This window comes from Hyla sarda, unplaced genomic scaffold (genome assembly GCF_029499605.1).
Source record: "Hyla sarda isolate aHylSar1 unplaced genomic scaffold, aHylSar1.hap1 scaffold_1738, whole genome shotgun sequence".
Lineage (NCBI taxonomy): Eukaryota > Metazoa > Chordata > Amphibia > Anura > Hylidae > Hyla > Hyla sarda.
Window position 1 is genome coordinate 56,544 of NW_026608380.1, and position 15,941 is coordinate 72,484.

At 46.1% G+C, this 15,941-nt stretch overlaps 7 non-coding genes across 7 annotated transcripts; all 7 read right to left on the reverse strand.

Annotated features, from left to right (window-relative positions):
* Window positions 1–220: 220 nt before the first annotated feature.
* Window positions 221–411, reverse strand: LOC130312909 (U2 spliceosomal RNA). The gene has a single exon (XR_008860967.1). It is a non-coding gene; the product is annotated as a U2 spliceosomal RNA (small nuclear RNA).
* Window positions 412–2,517: 2,106 nt separating this feature from the next.
* Window positions 2,518–2,708, reverse strand: LOC130312910 (U2 spliceosomal RNA). Its single transcript, XR_008860968.1, has one exon. It is a non-coding gene; the product is annotated as a U2 spliceosomal RNA (small nuclear RNA).
* Window positions 2,709–4,803: 2,095 nt separating this feature from the next.
* Window positions 4,804–4,994, reverse strand: LOC130312911 (U2 spliceosomal RNA). Its single transcript, XR_008860969.1, has one exon. It is a non-coding gene; the product is annotated as a U2 spliceosomal RNA (small nuclear RNA).
* A 2,097-nt stretch (window positions 4,995–7,091) lies between these two features.
* On the reverse strand, window positions 7,092–7,282 carry LOC130312912 (U2 spliceosomal RNA). Its single transcript, XR_008860970.1, has one exon. It is a non-coding gene; the product is annotated as a U2 spliceosomal RNA (small nuclear RNA).
* Window positions 7,283–9,370: 2,088 nt separating this feature from the next.
* On the reverse strand, window positions 9,371–9,561 carry LOC130312913 (U2 spliceosomal RNA). Its single transcript, XR_008860971.1, has one exon. It is a non-coding gene; the product is annotated as a U2 spliceosomal RNA (small nuclear RNA).
* A 2,093-nt stretch (window positions 9,562–11,654) lies between these two features.
* Window positions 11,655–11,845, reverse strand: LOC130312914 (U2 spliceosomal RNA). The gene has a single exon (XR_008860972.1). It is a non-coding gene; the product is annotated as a U2 spliceosomal RNA (small nuclear RNA).
* A 2,103-nt stretch (window positions 11,846–13,948) lies between these two features.
* Window positions 13,949–14,141, reverse strand: LOC130312919 (U2 spliceosomal RNA). The gene has a single exon (XR_008860977.1). It is a non-coding gene; the product is annotated as a U2 spliceosomal RNA (small nuclear RNA).
* Window positions 14,142–15,941: the final 1,800 nt, after the last annotated feature.

The following is a 15,941-nucleotide window of genomic DNA, read 5'->3' on the forward strand; positions in this document are numbered from 1 at the left end:
CCAATTAAGGAGGCCATTTAGTCAGCAGCAGCAGAAGTCCTGTGCCTGGACGCTCCAACAGGGGCCAGACACAAGCAGAAGCAGAAGCAGCAGAAGCAGCAGCAGCACCACCTTTTGTTTTTTGGCTGCAGCAGCAGCAAGGCCCACAGGGCTGGCTAGCTGGCTAGCCAGCAAGCAGGTAGCAATGAAAGTAGGAATCTTTCTTTTTAACCCTGTAAGGGGGTGGTGCACTGTACCCGAAGATACTGCCATATCGGGTCAATGCATAGGGCGACGGAAGCAAGCTTCGAAATCGGCCCCCGTTCTCAAAAATCCATTTAATATATGGTCCCCAGATAGGGGACGTATCAGATATTAAACTGATAAGAACAGATACTACACTTGATCTTAGCCAAAAGGCCGAGAAGCGATAACCGTGAAAGGGGCGGGCCCAACAAGGTCCCCTTCATGGGCACTATCACTGCTTGCTGTCAGGGAGGCTGCCAGACAATTTTCCATGCACACTCTGGGCTGGGGGGCAGTCAACCACCAGTACACACAGCAGAACCTAAACCCATACCATTATTGCTAAGCAGCAAGACAGGGGCCCATTGCACTCCCACGGGGCCTTTTTAAATGCAATCCATAACCCGGATTTGCCAGGAACCCTTCTTACTCCTCCTACTTGCATGTGACACTGGGCTTAGGATCTGCATAGGAAACACACACACAAGCACACACCTACCTTTGTTGCCTGCAGATGCCTCCTTGGCTGTCCCCAAACGGTATCAAACCAACACCCACGGGAAGCTGTAAGCATAGAGGACATGCCTGCACCCCATTGGACTTACCTGTGTGGGTTAAATCCGGGTTATTTGACAACCTATGGCGGTGATGGTTCTGCTCAGGCAGAGCAGTGCTGATGCTCCTCATAAAGCTGTCGCTGCTGTGAAGGTTCTAGGTGACATCACAAATCCCTTTGGTTACATACACAACAAAGCTGGGTTGTTGTTGTTTACACTCTGCAAGGCCTGTGGAAGTGAGTGACATCATAGCACTGTAGTTCTGAGGGTTCAAGATGGATGCAACAATCTCCTGTTGCTTCTATGAAGGCCGTAATAGACGACATCACCAAACAGCTCCATAGTCACATACACAGCAAAGGAGAGATGTTGTTTACACCTAGTGATGTCAGTGGTATTGAGTGACATCACAGCACAGTGCTAAGGCTCCTGGGCCTGGACACAGCAGCGGCTGCAATATCTCAACGGAGAATACGTTTATATCTATGTGTGTGTGTGCGCATATATATATATATATATATATATATATATATATATATATATATATATATTTCTCCGCCGAAATCACTTTTAAACCCATTTCCACCTTTTTTTCCCTTCTCTTCCTCTTACTTTTTTTTCACGTTTTTTTACGTTTTTCTCCTTTTCGCCTCTTTTCTGGGCGTATTATTCTTCTTTTTCTTCTTTTTTTTCGTCTAATGCATACCCCATCAGTGCAGCAATGCTTATTCAATACCGCCAGCAGATGGAGACACTGGGGGATAATTTTCTAAGGATTTATACTGATTTTTCCTGTCTGAATTTGTCGCACAGAAAGTTGCAGGCCAAATATGTGTGACATTTCTGCGACTTTAGCTTCTAGAGCATTTTTACAACATTATACATAGGTGCTGAATACATAAAAAGCGACTGTTCAGCGACAGACAAGTCGCATCGGCTGAAAGTAGGCCAGAATGTCAGTCCATGTTGGAGCAGGTTTAGATACAGTCTAAAGCATAGATCTCAAAGTCTGTGCACAGAATTTAGCAAGGGCCTCGCACCTTCTGATGCATCAGGTAGGTGCACAATAGCATAGCCTAACCCTCTGTACTTTGGTCTATATTGATGCGGGACATAGACAGCCAGCTGATGACCAATCCATTAGTGCAATGGATGGCTGGAAGCATTTGTCTTTGCCTTTGCAATACCACAGAAGCAATGCATGGTCAATGTACAGCAATGACACACCTGTGTGAACAGCCAGGAGATCCCCCCCCCCCCCCCCCCCCCCCCATGTTATGTTACATAGTTACATAGTTAGTACGGTCGAAAAAAGACATATGTCCATCACGTTCAACCAGGGAATTAAGGGGTAGGGGTGTGGCGCGATATTGGGGAAGGGATGAGATTTTATATTTCTTCATAAGCATTAATCTTATTTTGTCAATTAGGAACATTCAGCACCCACCCGCTATCAAGGCAGCTGCCTATCATGTCATGCCCTACCTGCACAGGTGTGCTGGCTACTCAAATGATCCAATTAAGGAGGCCATTTAGTCAGCAGCAGCAGAAGTCCTGTGCCTGGACGCTCCAACAGGGGCCAGACACAAGCAGAAGCAGAAGCAGCAGAAGCAGCAGCAGCACCACCTTTTGTTTTTTGGCTGCAGCAGCAGCAAGGCCCACAGGGCTGGCTAGCTGGCTAGCCAGCAAGCAGGTAGCAATGAAAGTAGGAATCTTTCTTTTTAACCCTGTAAGGGGGTGGTGCACTGTACCCGAAGATACTGCCATATCGGGTCAATGCATAGGGCGACGGAAGCAAGCTTCGAAATCGGCCCCCGTTCTCAAAAATCCATTTAATATATGGTCCCCAGATAGGGGACGTATCAGATATTAAACTGATAAGAACAGATACTACACTTGATCTTAGCCAAAAGGCCGAGAAGCGATAACCGTGAAAGGGGCGGGCCCAACAAGGTCCCCTTCATGGGCACTATCACTGCTTGCTGTCAGGGAGGCTGCCAGACAATTTTCCATGCACACTCTGGGCTGGGGGGCAGTCAACCACCAGTACACACAGCAGAACCTAAACCCATACCATTATTGCTAAGCAGCAAGACAGGGGCCCATTGCACTCCCACGGGGCCTTTTTAAATGCAATCCATAACCCGGATTTGCCAGGAACCCTTCTTACTCCTCCTACTTGCATGTGACACTGGGCTTAGGATCTGCATAGGAAACACACACACAAGCACACACCTACCTTTGTTGCCTGCAGATGCCTCCTTGGCTGTCCCCAAACGGTATCAAACCAACACCCACGGGAAGCTGTAAGCATAGAGGACATGCCTGCACCCCATTGGACTTACCTGTGTGGGTTAAATCCGGGTTATTTGACAACCTATGGCGGTGATGGTTCTGCTCAGGCAGAGCAGTGCTGATGCTCCTCATAAAGCTGTCGCTGCTGTGAAGGTTCTAGGTGACATCACAAATCCCTTTGGTTACATACACAACAAAGCTGGGTTGTTGTTGTTTACACTCTGCAAGGCCTGTGGAAGTGAGTGACATCATAGCACTGTAGTTCTGAGGGTTCAAGATGGATGCAACAATCTCCTGTTGCTTCTATGAAGGCCGTAATAGACGACATCACCAAACAGCTCCATAGTCACATACACAGCAAAGGAGAGATGTTGTTTACACCTAGTGATGTCAGTGGTATTGAGTGACATCACAGCACAGTGCTAAGGCTCCTGGGCCTGGACACAGCAGCGGCTGCAATATCTCAACGGAGAATACGTTTATATCTATGTGTGTGTGTGCGCATATATATATATATATATATATATATATATATATATATATATATATATTTCTCCGCCGAAATCACTTTTAAACCCATTTCCACCTTTTTTTCCCTTCTCTTCCTCTTACTTTTTTTTCACGTTTTTTTACGTTTTTCTCCTTTTCGCCTCTTTTCTGGGCGTATTATTCTTCTTTTTCTTCTTTTTTTTCGTCTAATGCATACCCCATCAGTGCAGCAATGCTTATTCAATACCGCCAGCAGATGGAGACACTGGGGGATAATTTTCTAAGGATTTATACTGATTTTTCCTGTCTGAATTTGTCGCACAGAAAGTTGCAGGCCAAATATGTGTGACATTTCTGCGACTTTAGCTTCTAGAGCATTTTTACAACATTATACATAGGTGCTGAATACATAAAAAGCGACTGTTCAGCGACAGACAAGTCGCATCGGCTGAAAGTAGGCCAGAATGTCAGTCCATGTTGGAGCAGGTTTAGATACAGTCTAAAGCATAGATCTCAAAGTCTGTGCACAGAATTTAGCAAGGGCCTCGCACCTTCTGATGCATCAGGTAGGTGCACAATAGCATAGCCTAACCCTCTGTACTTTGGTCTATATTGATGCGGGACATAGACAGCCAGCTGATGACCAATCCATTAGTGCAATGGATGGCTGGAAGCATTTGTCTTTGCCTTTGCAATACCACAGAAGCAATGCATGGTCAATGTACAGCAATGACACACCTGTGTGAACAGCCAGGAGACCCCCCCCCCCCCCCCATGTTATGTTACATAGTTACATAGTTAGTACGGTCGAAAAAAGACATATGTCCATCACGTTCAACCAGGGAATTAAGGGGTAGGGGTGTGGCGCGATATTGGGGAAGGGATGAGATTTTATATTTCTTCATAAGCATTAATCTTATTTTGTCAATTAGGAACATTCAGCACCCACCCGCTATCAAGGCAGCTGCCTATCATGTCATGCCCTACCTGCACAGGTGTGCTGGCTACTCAAATGATCCAATTAAGGAGGCCATTTAGTCAGCAGCAGCAGAAGTCCTGTGCCTGGACGCTCCAACAGGGGCCAGACACAAGCAGAAGCAGAAGCAGCAGAAGCAGCAGCAGCACCACCTTTTGTTTTTTGGCTGCAGCAGCAGCAAGGCCCACAGGGCTGGCTAGCTGGCTAGCCAGCAAGCAGGTAGCAATGAAAGTAGGAATCTTTCTTTTTAACCCTGTAAGGGGGTGGTGCACTGTACCCGAAGATACTGCCATATCGGGTCAATGCATAGGGCGACGGAAGCAAGCTTCGAAATCGGCCCCCGTTCTCAAAAATCCATTTAATATATGGTCCCCAGATAGGGGACGTATCAGATATTAAACTGATAAGAACAGATACTACACTTGATCTTAGCCAAAAGGCCGAGAAGCGATAACCGTGAAAGGGGCGGGCCCAACAAGGTCCCCTTCATGGGCACTATCACTGCTTGCTGTCAGGGAGGCTGCCAGACAATTTTCCATGCACACTCTGGGCTGGGGGGCAGTCAACCACCAGTACACACAGCAGAACCTAAACCCATACCATTATTGCTAAGCAGCAAGACAGGGGCCCATTGCACTCCCACGGGGCCTTTTTAAATGCAATCCATAACCCGGATTTGCCAGGAACCCTTCTTACTCCTCCTACTTGCATGTGACACTGGGCTTAGGATCTGCATAGGAAACACACACACAAGCACACACCTACCTTTGTTGCCTGCAGATGCCTCCTTGGCTGTCCCCAAACGGTATCAAACCAACACCCACGGGAAGCTGTAAGCATAGAGGACATGCCTGCACCCCATTGGACTTACCTGTGTGGGTTAAATCCGGGTTATTTGACAACCTATGGCGGTGATGGTTCTGCTCAGGCAGAGCAGTGCTGATGCTCCTCATAAAGCTGTCGCTGCTGTGAAGGTTCTAGGTGACATCACAAATCCCTTTGGTTACATACACAACAAAGCTGGGTTGTTGTTGTTTACACTCTGCAAGGCCTGTGGAAGTGAGTGACATCATAGCACTGTAGTTCTGAGGGTTCTAGATGGATGCAACAATCTCCTGTTGCTTCTATGAAGGCCATAATAGACGACATCACCAAACAGCTCCATAGTCACATACACAGCAAAGGAGAGATGTTGTTTACACCTAGTGATGTCAGTGGTATTGAGTGACATCACAGCACAGTGCTAAGGCTCCTGGGCCTGGACACAGCAGCGGCTGCAATATCTCAACGGAGAATACGTTTATATCTATGTGTGTGTGTGCGCATATATATATATATATATATATATATATATATATATATATATATATATTTCTCCGCCGAAATCACTTTTAAACCCATTTCCACCTTTTTTTCCCTTCTCTTCCTCTTACTTTTTTTTCACGTTTTTTTACGTTTTTCTCCTTTTCGCCTCTTTTCTGGGCGTATTATTCTTCTTTTTCTTCTTTTTTTTCGTCTAATGCATACCCCATCAGTGCAGCAATGCTTATTCAATACCGCCAGCAGATGGAGACACTGGGGGATAATTTTCTAAGGATTTATACTGATTTTTCCTGTCTGAATTTGTCGCACAGAAAGTTGCAGGCCAAATATGTGTGACATTTCTGCGACTTTAGCTTCTAGAGCATTTTTACAACATTATACATAGGTGCTGAATACATAAAAAGCGACTGTTCAGCGACAGACAAGTCGCATCGGCTGAAAGTAGGCCAGAATGTCAGTCCATGTTGGAGCAGGTTTAGATACAGTCTAAAGCATAGATCTCAAAGTCTGTGCACAGAATTTAGCAAGGGCCTCGCACCTTCTGATGCATCAGGTAGGTGCACAATAGCATAGCCTAACCCTCTGTACTTTGGTCTATATTGATGCGGGACATAGACAGCCAGCTGATGACCAATCCATTAGTGCAATGGATGGCTGGAAGCATTTGTCTTTGCCTTTGCAATACCACAGAAGCAATGCATGGTCAATGTACAGCAATGACACACCTGTGTGAACAGCCAGGAGACCCCCCCCCCCCCCCCCCATGTTATGTTACATAGTTACATAGTTAGTACGGTCGAAAAAAGACATATGTCCATCACGTTCAACCAGGGAATTAAGGGGTAGGGGTGTGGCGCGATATTGGGGAAGGGATGAGATTTTATATTTCTTCATAAGCATTAATCTTATTTTGTCAATTAGGAACATTCAGCACCCACCCGCTATCAAGGCAGCTGCCTATCATGTCATGCCCTACCTGCACAGGTGTGCTGGCTACTCAAATGATCCAATTAAGGAGGCCATTTAGTCAGCAGCAGCAGAAGTCCTGTGCCTGGACGCTCCAACAGGGGCCAGACACAAGCAGAAGCAGAAGCAGCAGAAGCAGCAGCAGCACCACCTTTTGTTTTTTGGCTGCAGCAGCAGCAAGGCCCACAGGGCTGGCTAGCTGGCTAGCCAGCAAGCAGGTAGCAATGAAAGTAGGAATCTTTCTTTTTAACCCTGTAAGGGGGTGGTGCACTGTACCCGAAGATACTGCCATATCGGGTCAATGCATAGGGCGACGGAAGCAAGCTTCGAAATCGGCCCCCGTTCTCAAAAATCCATTTAATATATGGTCCCCAGATAGGGGACGTATCAGATATTAAACTGATAAGAACAGATACTACACTTGATCTTAGCCAAAAGGCCGAGAAGCGATAACCGTGAAAGGGGCGGGCCCAACAAGGTCCCCTTCATGGGCACTATCACTGCTTGCTGTCAGGGAGGCTGCCAGACAATTTTCCATGCACACTCTGGGCTGGGGGGCAGTCAACCACCAGTACACACAGCAGAACCTAAACCCATACCATTATTGCTAAGCAGCAAGACAGGGGCCCATTGCACTCCCACGGGGCCTTTTTAAATGCAATCCATAACCCGGATTTGCCAGGAACCCTTCTTACTCCTCCTACTTGCATGTGACACTGGGCTTAGGATCTGCATAGGAAACACACACACAAGCACACACCTACCTTTGTTGCCTGCAGATGCCTCCTTGGCTGTCCCCAAACGGTATCAAACCAACACCCACGGGAAGCTGTAAGCATAGAGGACATGCCTGCACCCCATTGGACTTACCTGTGTGGGTTAAATCCGGGTTATTTGACAACCTATGGCGGTGATGGTTCTGCTCAGGCAGAGCAGTGCTGATGCTCCTCATAAAGCTGTCGCTGCTGTGAAGGTTCTAGGTGACATCACAAATCCCTTTGGTTACATACACAACAAAGCTGGGTTGTTGTTGTTTACACTCTGCAAGGCCTGTGGAAGTCAGTGACATCATAGCACTGTAGTTCTGAGGGTTCAAGATGGATGCAACAATCTCCTGTTGCTTCTATGAAGGCCGTAATAGACGACATCACCAAACAGCTCCATAGTCACATACACAGCAAAGGAGAGATGTTGTTTACACCTAGTGATGTCAGTGGTATTGAGTGACATCACAGCACAGTGCTAAGGCTCCTGGGCCTGGACACAGCAGCGGCTGCAATATCTCAACGGAGAATACGTTTATATCTATGTGTGTGTGTGCGCATATATATATATATATATATATATATATATATATATATATATATATTTCTCCGCCGAAATCACTTTTAAACCCATTTCCACCTTTTTTTCCCTTCTCTTCCTCTTACTTTTTTTTCACGTTTTTTTACGTTTTTCTCCTTTTCGCCTCTTTTCTGGGCGTATTATTCTTCTTTTTCTTCTTTTTTTTCGTCTAATGCATACCCCATCAGTGCAGCAATGCTTATTCAATACCGCCAGCAGATGGAGACACTGGGGGATAATTTTCTAAGGATTTATACTGATTTTTCCTGTCTGAATTTGTCGCACAGAAAGTTGCAGGCCAAATATGTGTGACATTTCTGCGACTTTAGCTTCTAGAGCATTTTTACAACATTATACATAGGTGCTGAATACATAAAAAGCGACTGTTCAGCGACAGACAAGTCGCATCGGCTGAAAGTAGGCCAGAATGTCAGTCCATGTTGGAGCAGGTTTAGATACAGTCTAAAGCATAGATCTCAAAGTCTGTGCACAGAATTTAGCAAGGGCCTCGCACCTTCTGATGCATCAGGTAGGTGCACAATAGCATAGCCTAACCCTCTGTACTTTGGTCTATATTGATGCGGGACATAGACAGCCAGCTGATGACCAATCCATTAGTGCAATGGATGGCTGGAAGCATTTGTCTTTGCCTTTGCAATACCACAGAAGCAATGCATGGTCAATGTACAGCAATGACACACCTGTGTGAACAGCCAGGAGACCCCCCCCCCCATGTTATGTTACATAGTTACATAGTTAGTACGGTCGAAAAAAGACATATGTCCATCACGTTCAACCAGGGAATTAAGGGGTAGGGGTGTGGCGCGATATTGGGGAAGGGATGAGATTTTATATTTCTTCATAAGCATTAATCTTATTTTGTCAATTAGGAACATTCAGCACCCACCCGCTATCAAGGCAGCTGCCTATCATGTCATGCCCTACCTGCACAGGTGTGCTGGCTACTCAAATGATCCAATTAAGGAGGCCATTTAGTCAGCAGCAGCAGAAGTCCTGTGCCTGGACGCTCCAACAGGGGCCAGACACAAGCAGAAGCAGAAGCAGCAGAAGCAGCAGCAGCACCACCTTTTGTTTTTTGGCTGCAGCAGCAGCAAGGCCCACAGGGCTGGCTAGCTGGCTAGCCAGCAAGCAGGTAGCAATGAAAGTAGGAATCTTTCTTTTTAACCCTGTAAGGGGGTGGTGCACTGTACCCGAAGATACTGCCATATCGGGTCAATGCATAGGGCGACGGAAGCAAGCTTCGAAATCGGCCCCCGTTCTCAAAAATCCATTTAATATATGGTCCCCAGATAGGGGACGTATCAGATATTAAACTGATAAGAACAGATACTACACTTGATCTTAGCCAAAAGGCCGAGAAGCGATAACCGTGAAAGGGGCGGGCCCAACAAGGTCCCCTTCATGGGCACTATCACTGCTTGCTGTCAGGGAGGCTGCCAGACAATTTTCCATGCACACTCTGGGCTGGGGGGCAGTCAACCACCAGTACACACAGCAGAACCTAAACCCATACCATTATTGCTAAGCAGCAAGACAGGGGCCCATTGCACTCCCACGGGGCCTTTTTAAATGCAATCCATAACCCGGATTTGCCAGGAACCCTTCTTACTCCTCCTACTTGCATGTGACACTGGGCTTAGGATCTGCATAGGAAACACACACACAAGCACACACCTACCTTTGTTGCCTGCAGATGCCTCCTTGGCTGTCCCCAAACGGTATCAAACCAACACCCACGGGAAGCTGTAAGCATAGAGGACATGCCTGCACCCCATTGGACTTACCTGTGTGGGTTAAATCCGGGTTATTTGACAACCTATGGCGGTGATGGTTCTGCTCAGGCAGAGCAGTGCTGATGCTCCTCATAAAGCTGTCGCTGCTGTGAAGGTTCTAGGTGACATCACAAATCCCTTTGGTTACATACACAACAAAGCTGGGTTGTTGTTGTTTACACTCTGCAAGGCCTGTGGAAGTGAGTGACATCATAGCACTGTAGTTCTGAGGGTTCAAGATGGATGCAACAATCTCCTGTTGCTTCTATGAAGGCCGTAATAGACGACATCACCAAACAGCTCCATAGTCACATACACAGCAAAGGAGAGATGTTGTTTACACCTAGTGATGTCAGTGGTATTGAGTGACATCACAGCACAGTGCTAAGGCTCCTGGGCCTGGACACAGCAGCGGCTGCAATATCTCAACGGAGAATACGTTTATATCTATGTGTGTGTGTGCGCATATATATATATATATATATATATATATATATATATATATATATATATTTCTCCGCCGAAATCACTTTTAAACCCATTTCCACCTTTTTTTCCCTTCTCTTCCTCTTACTTTTTTTTCACGTTTTTTTACGTTTTTCTCCTTTTCGCCTCTTTTCTGGGCGTATTATTCTTCTTTTTCTTCTTTTTTTTCGTCTAATGCATACCCCATCAGTGCAGCAATGCTTATTCAATACCGCCAGCAGATGGAGACACTGGGGGATAATTTTCTAAGGATTTATACAGATTTTTCCTGTCTGAATTTGTCGCACAGAAAGTTGCAGGCCAAATATGTGTGACATTTCTGCGACTTTAGCTTCTAGAGCATTTTTACAACATTATACATAGGTGCTGAATACATAAAAAGCGACTGTTCAGCGACAGACAAGTCGCATCGGCTGAAAGTAGGCCAGAATGTCAGTCCATGTTGGAGCAGGTTTAGATACAGTCTAAAGCATAGATCTCAAAGTCTGTGCACAGAATTTAGCAAGGGCCTCGCACCTTCTGATGCATCAGGTAGGTGCACAATAGCATAGCCTAACCCTCTGTACTTTGGTCTATATTGATGCGGGACATAGACAGCCAGCTGATGACCAATCCATTAGTGCAATGGATGGCTGGAAGCATTTGTCTTTGCCTTTGCAATACCACAGAAGCAATGCATGGTCAATGTACAGCAATGACACACCTGTGTGAACAGCCAGGAGACCCCCCCCCCCCCCATGTTATGTTACATAGTTACATAGTTAGTACGGTCGAAAAAAGACATATGTCCATCACGTTCAACCAGGGAATTAAGGGGTAGGGGTGTGGCGCGATATTGGGGAAGGGATGAGATTTTATATTTCTTCATAAGCATTAATCTTATTTTGTCAATTAGGAACATTCAGCACCCACCCGCTATCAAGGCAGCTGCCTATCATGTCATGCCCTACCTGCACAGGTGTGCTGGCTACTCAAATGATCCAATTAAGGAGGCCATTTAGTCAGCAGCAGCAGAAGTCCTGTGCCTGGACGCTCCAACAGGGGCCAGACACAAGCAGAAGCAGAAGCAGCAGAAGCAGCAGCAGCACCACCTTTTGTTTTTTGGCTGCAGCAGCAGCAAGGCCCACAGGGCTGGCTAGCTGGCTAGCCAGCAAGCAGGTAGCAATGAAAGTAGGAATCTTTCTTTTTAACCCTGTAAGGGGGTGGTGCACTGTACCCGAAGATACTGCCATATCGGGTCAATGCATAGGGCGACGGAAGCAAGCTTCGAAATCGGCCCCCGTTCTCAAAAATCCATTTAATATATGGTCCCCAGATAGGGGACGTATCAGATATTAAACTGATAAGAACAGATACTACACTTGATCTTAGCCAAAAGGCCGAGAAGCGATAACCGTGAAAGGGGCGGGCCCAACAAGGTCCCCTTCATGGGCACTATCACTGCTTGCTGTCAGGGAGGCTGCCAGACAATTTTCCATGCACACTCTGGGCTGGGGGGCAGTCAACCACCAGTACACACAGCAGAACCTAAACCCATACCATTATTGCTAAGCAGCAAGACAGGGGCCCATTGCACTCCCACGGGGCCTTTTTAAATGCAATCCATAACCCGGATTTGCCAGGAACCCTTCTTACTCCTCCTACTTGCATGTGACACTGGGCTTAGGATCTGCATAGGAAACACACACACAAGCACACACCTACCTTTGTTGCCTGCAGATGCCTCCTTGGCTGTCCCCAAACGGTATCAAACCAACACCCACGGGAAGCTGTAAGCATAGAGGACATGCCTGCACCCCATTGGACTTACCTGTGTGGGTTAAATCCGGGTTATTTGACAACCTATGGCGGTGATGGTTCTGCTCAGGCAGAGCAGTGCTGATGCTCCTCATAAAGCTGTCGCTGCTGTGAAGGTTCTAGGTGACATCACAAATCCCTTTGGTTACATACACAACAAAGCTGGGTTGTTGTTGTTTACACTCTGCAAGGCCTGTGGAAGTGAGTGACATCATAGCACTGTAGTTCTGAGGGTTCAAGATGGATGCAACAATCTCCTGTTGCTTCTATGAAGGCCGTAATAGACGACATCACCAAACAGCTCCATAGTCACATACACAGCAAAGGAGAGATGTTGTTTACACCTAGTGATGTCAGTGGTATTGAGTGACATCACAGCACAGTGCTAAGGCTCCTGGGCCTGGACACAGCAGCGGCTGCAATATCTCAACGGAGAATACGTTTATATCTATGTGTGTGTGTGCGCATATATATATATATATATATATATATATATATATATATATATATATATATATTCTCCGCCGAAATCACTTTTAAACCCATTTCCACCTTTTTTTCCCTTCTCTTCCTCTTACTTTTTTTTCACGTTTTTTTACGTTTTTCTCCTTTTCGCCTCTTTTCTGGGCGTATTATTCTTCTTTTTCTTCTTTTTTTTCGTCTAATGCATACCCCATCAGTGCAGCAATGCTTATTCAATACCGCCAGCAGATGGAGACACTGGGGGATAATTTTCTAAGGATTTATACTGATTTTTCCTGTCTGAATTTGTCGCACAGAAAGTTGCAGGCCAAATATGTGTGACATTTCTGCGACTTTAGCTTCTAGAGCATTTTTACAACATTATACATAGGTGCTGAATACATAAAAAGCGACTGTTCAGCGACAGACAAGTCGCATCGGCTGAAAGTAGGCCAGAATGTCAGTCCATGTTGGAGCAGGTTTAGATACAGTCTAAAGCATAGATCTCAAAGTCTGTGCACAGAATTTAGCAAGGGCCTCGCACCTTCTGATGCATCAGGTAGGTGCACAATAGCATAGCCTAACCCTCTGTACTTTGGTCTATATTGATGCGGGACATAGACAGCCAGCTGGATGACCAATCCATTAGTGCAATGGATGGCTGGAAGCATTTGTCTTTGCCTTTGCAATACCACAGAAGCAATGCATGGTCAATGTACAGCAATGACACACCTGTGTGAACAGCCAGGAGACCCCCCCCCCCCCCCCCCCCATGTTATGTTACATAGTTACATAGTTAGTACGGTCGAAAAAAGACATATGTCCATCACGTTCAACCAGGGAATTAAGGGGTAGGGGTGTGGCGCGATATTGGGGAAGGGATGAGATTTTATATTTCTTCATAAGCATTAATCTTATTTTGTCAATTAGGAACATTCAGCACCCACCCGCTATCAAGGCAGCTGCCTATCATGTCATGCCCTACCTGCACAGGTGTGCTGGCTACTCAAATGATCCAATTAAGGAGGCCATTTAGTCAGCAGCAGCAGAAGTCCTGTGCCTGGACGCTCCAACAGGGGCCAGACACAAGCAGAAGCAGAAGCAGCAGAAGCAGCAGCAGCACCACCTTTTGTTTTTTGGCTGCAGCAGCAGCAAGGCCCACAGGGCTGGCTAGCTGGCTAGCCAGCAAGCAGGTAGCAATGAAAGTAGGAATCTTTCTTTTTAACCCTGTAAGGGGGTGGTGCACTGTACCCGAAGATACTGCCATATCGGGTCAATGCATAGGGCGACGGAAGCAAGCTTCGAAATCGGCCCCCGTTCTCAAAAATCCATTTATAATATATGGTCCCCAGATAGGGGACGTATCAGATATTAAACTGATAAGAACAGATACTACACTTGATCTTAGCCAAAAGGCCGAGAAGCGATAACCGTGAAAGGGGCGGGCCCAACAAGGTCCCCTTCATGGGCACTATCACTGCTTGCTGTCAGGGAGGCTGCCAGACAATTTTCCATGCACACTCTGGGCTGGGGGGCAGTCAACCACCAGTACACACAGCAGAACCTAAACCCATACCATTATTGCTAAGCAGCAAGACAGGGGCCCATTGCACTCCCACGGGGCCTTTTTAAATGCAATCCATAACCCGGATTTGCCAGGAACCCTTCTTACTCCTCCTACTTGCATGTGACACTGGGCTTAGGATCTGCATAGGAAACACACACACAAGCACACACCTACCTTTGTTGCCTGCAGATGCCTCCTTGGCTGTCCCCAAACGGTATCAAACCAACACCCACGGGAAGCTGTAAGCATAGAGGACATGCCTGCACCCCATTGGACTTACCTGTGTGGGTTAAATCCGGGTTATTTGACAACCTATGGCGGTGATGGTTCTGCTCAGGCAGAGCAGTGCTGATGCTCCTCATAAAGCTGTCGCTGCTGTGAAGGTTCTAGGTGACATCACAAATCCCTATGGTTACATACACAACAAAGCTGGGTTGTTGTTGTTTACACTCTGCAAGGCCTGTGGAAGTGAGTGACATCATAGCACTGTAGTTCTGAGGGTTCAAGATGGATGCAACAATCTCCTGTTGCTTCTATGAAGGCCGTAATAGACGACATCACCAAACAGCTCCATAGTCACATACACAGCAAAGGAGAGATGTTGTTTACACCTAGTGATGTCAGTGGTATTGAGTGACATCACAGCACAGTGCTAAGGCTCCTGGGCCTGGACACAGCAGCGGCTGCAATATCTCAACGGAGAATACGTTTATATCTATGTGTGTGTGTGCGCATATATATATATATATATATATATATATATATATATATATATATATTTCTCCGCCGAAATCACTTTTAAACCCATTTCCACCTTTTTTTCCCTTCTCTTCCTCTTACTTTTTTTTCACGTTTTTTTACGTTTTTCTCCTTTTCGCCTCTTTTCTGGGCGTATTATTCTTCTTTTTCTTCTTTTTTTTCGTCTAATGCATACCCCATCAGTGCAGCAATGCTTATTCAATACCGCCAGCAGATGGAGACACTGGGGGATAATTTTCTAAGGATTTATACTGATTTTTCCTGTCTGAATTTGTCGCACAGAAAGTTGCAGGCCAAATATGTGTGACATTTCTGCGACTTTAGCTTCTAGAGCATTTTTACAACATTATACATAGGTGCTGAATACATAAAAAGCGACTGTTCAGCGACAGACAAGTCGCATCGGCTGAAAGTAGGCCAGAATGTCAGTCCATGTTGGAGCAGGTTTAGATACAGTCTAAAGCATAGATCTCAAAGTCTGTGCACAGAATTTAGCAAGGGCCTCGCACCTTCTGATGCATCAGGTAGGTGCACAATAGCATAGCCTAACCCTCTGTACTTTGGTCTATATTGATGCGGGACATAGACAGCCAGCTGATGACCAATCCATTAGTGCAATGGATGGCTGGAAGCATTTGTCTTTGCCTTTGCAATACCACAGAAGCAATGCATGGTCAATGTACAGCAATGACACACCTGTGTGAACAGCCAGGAGACCCCCCCCCCCCCCCCCCATGTTATGTTACATAGTTACATAGTTAGTACGGTCGAAAAAAGACATATGTCCATCACGTTCAACCAGGGAATTAAGGGGTAGGGGTGTGGCGCGATATTGGGGAAGGGATGAGATTTTATATTTCTTCATAAGCATTAATCTTATTTTGTCAATTAGGAACATTCAG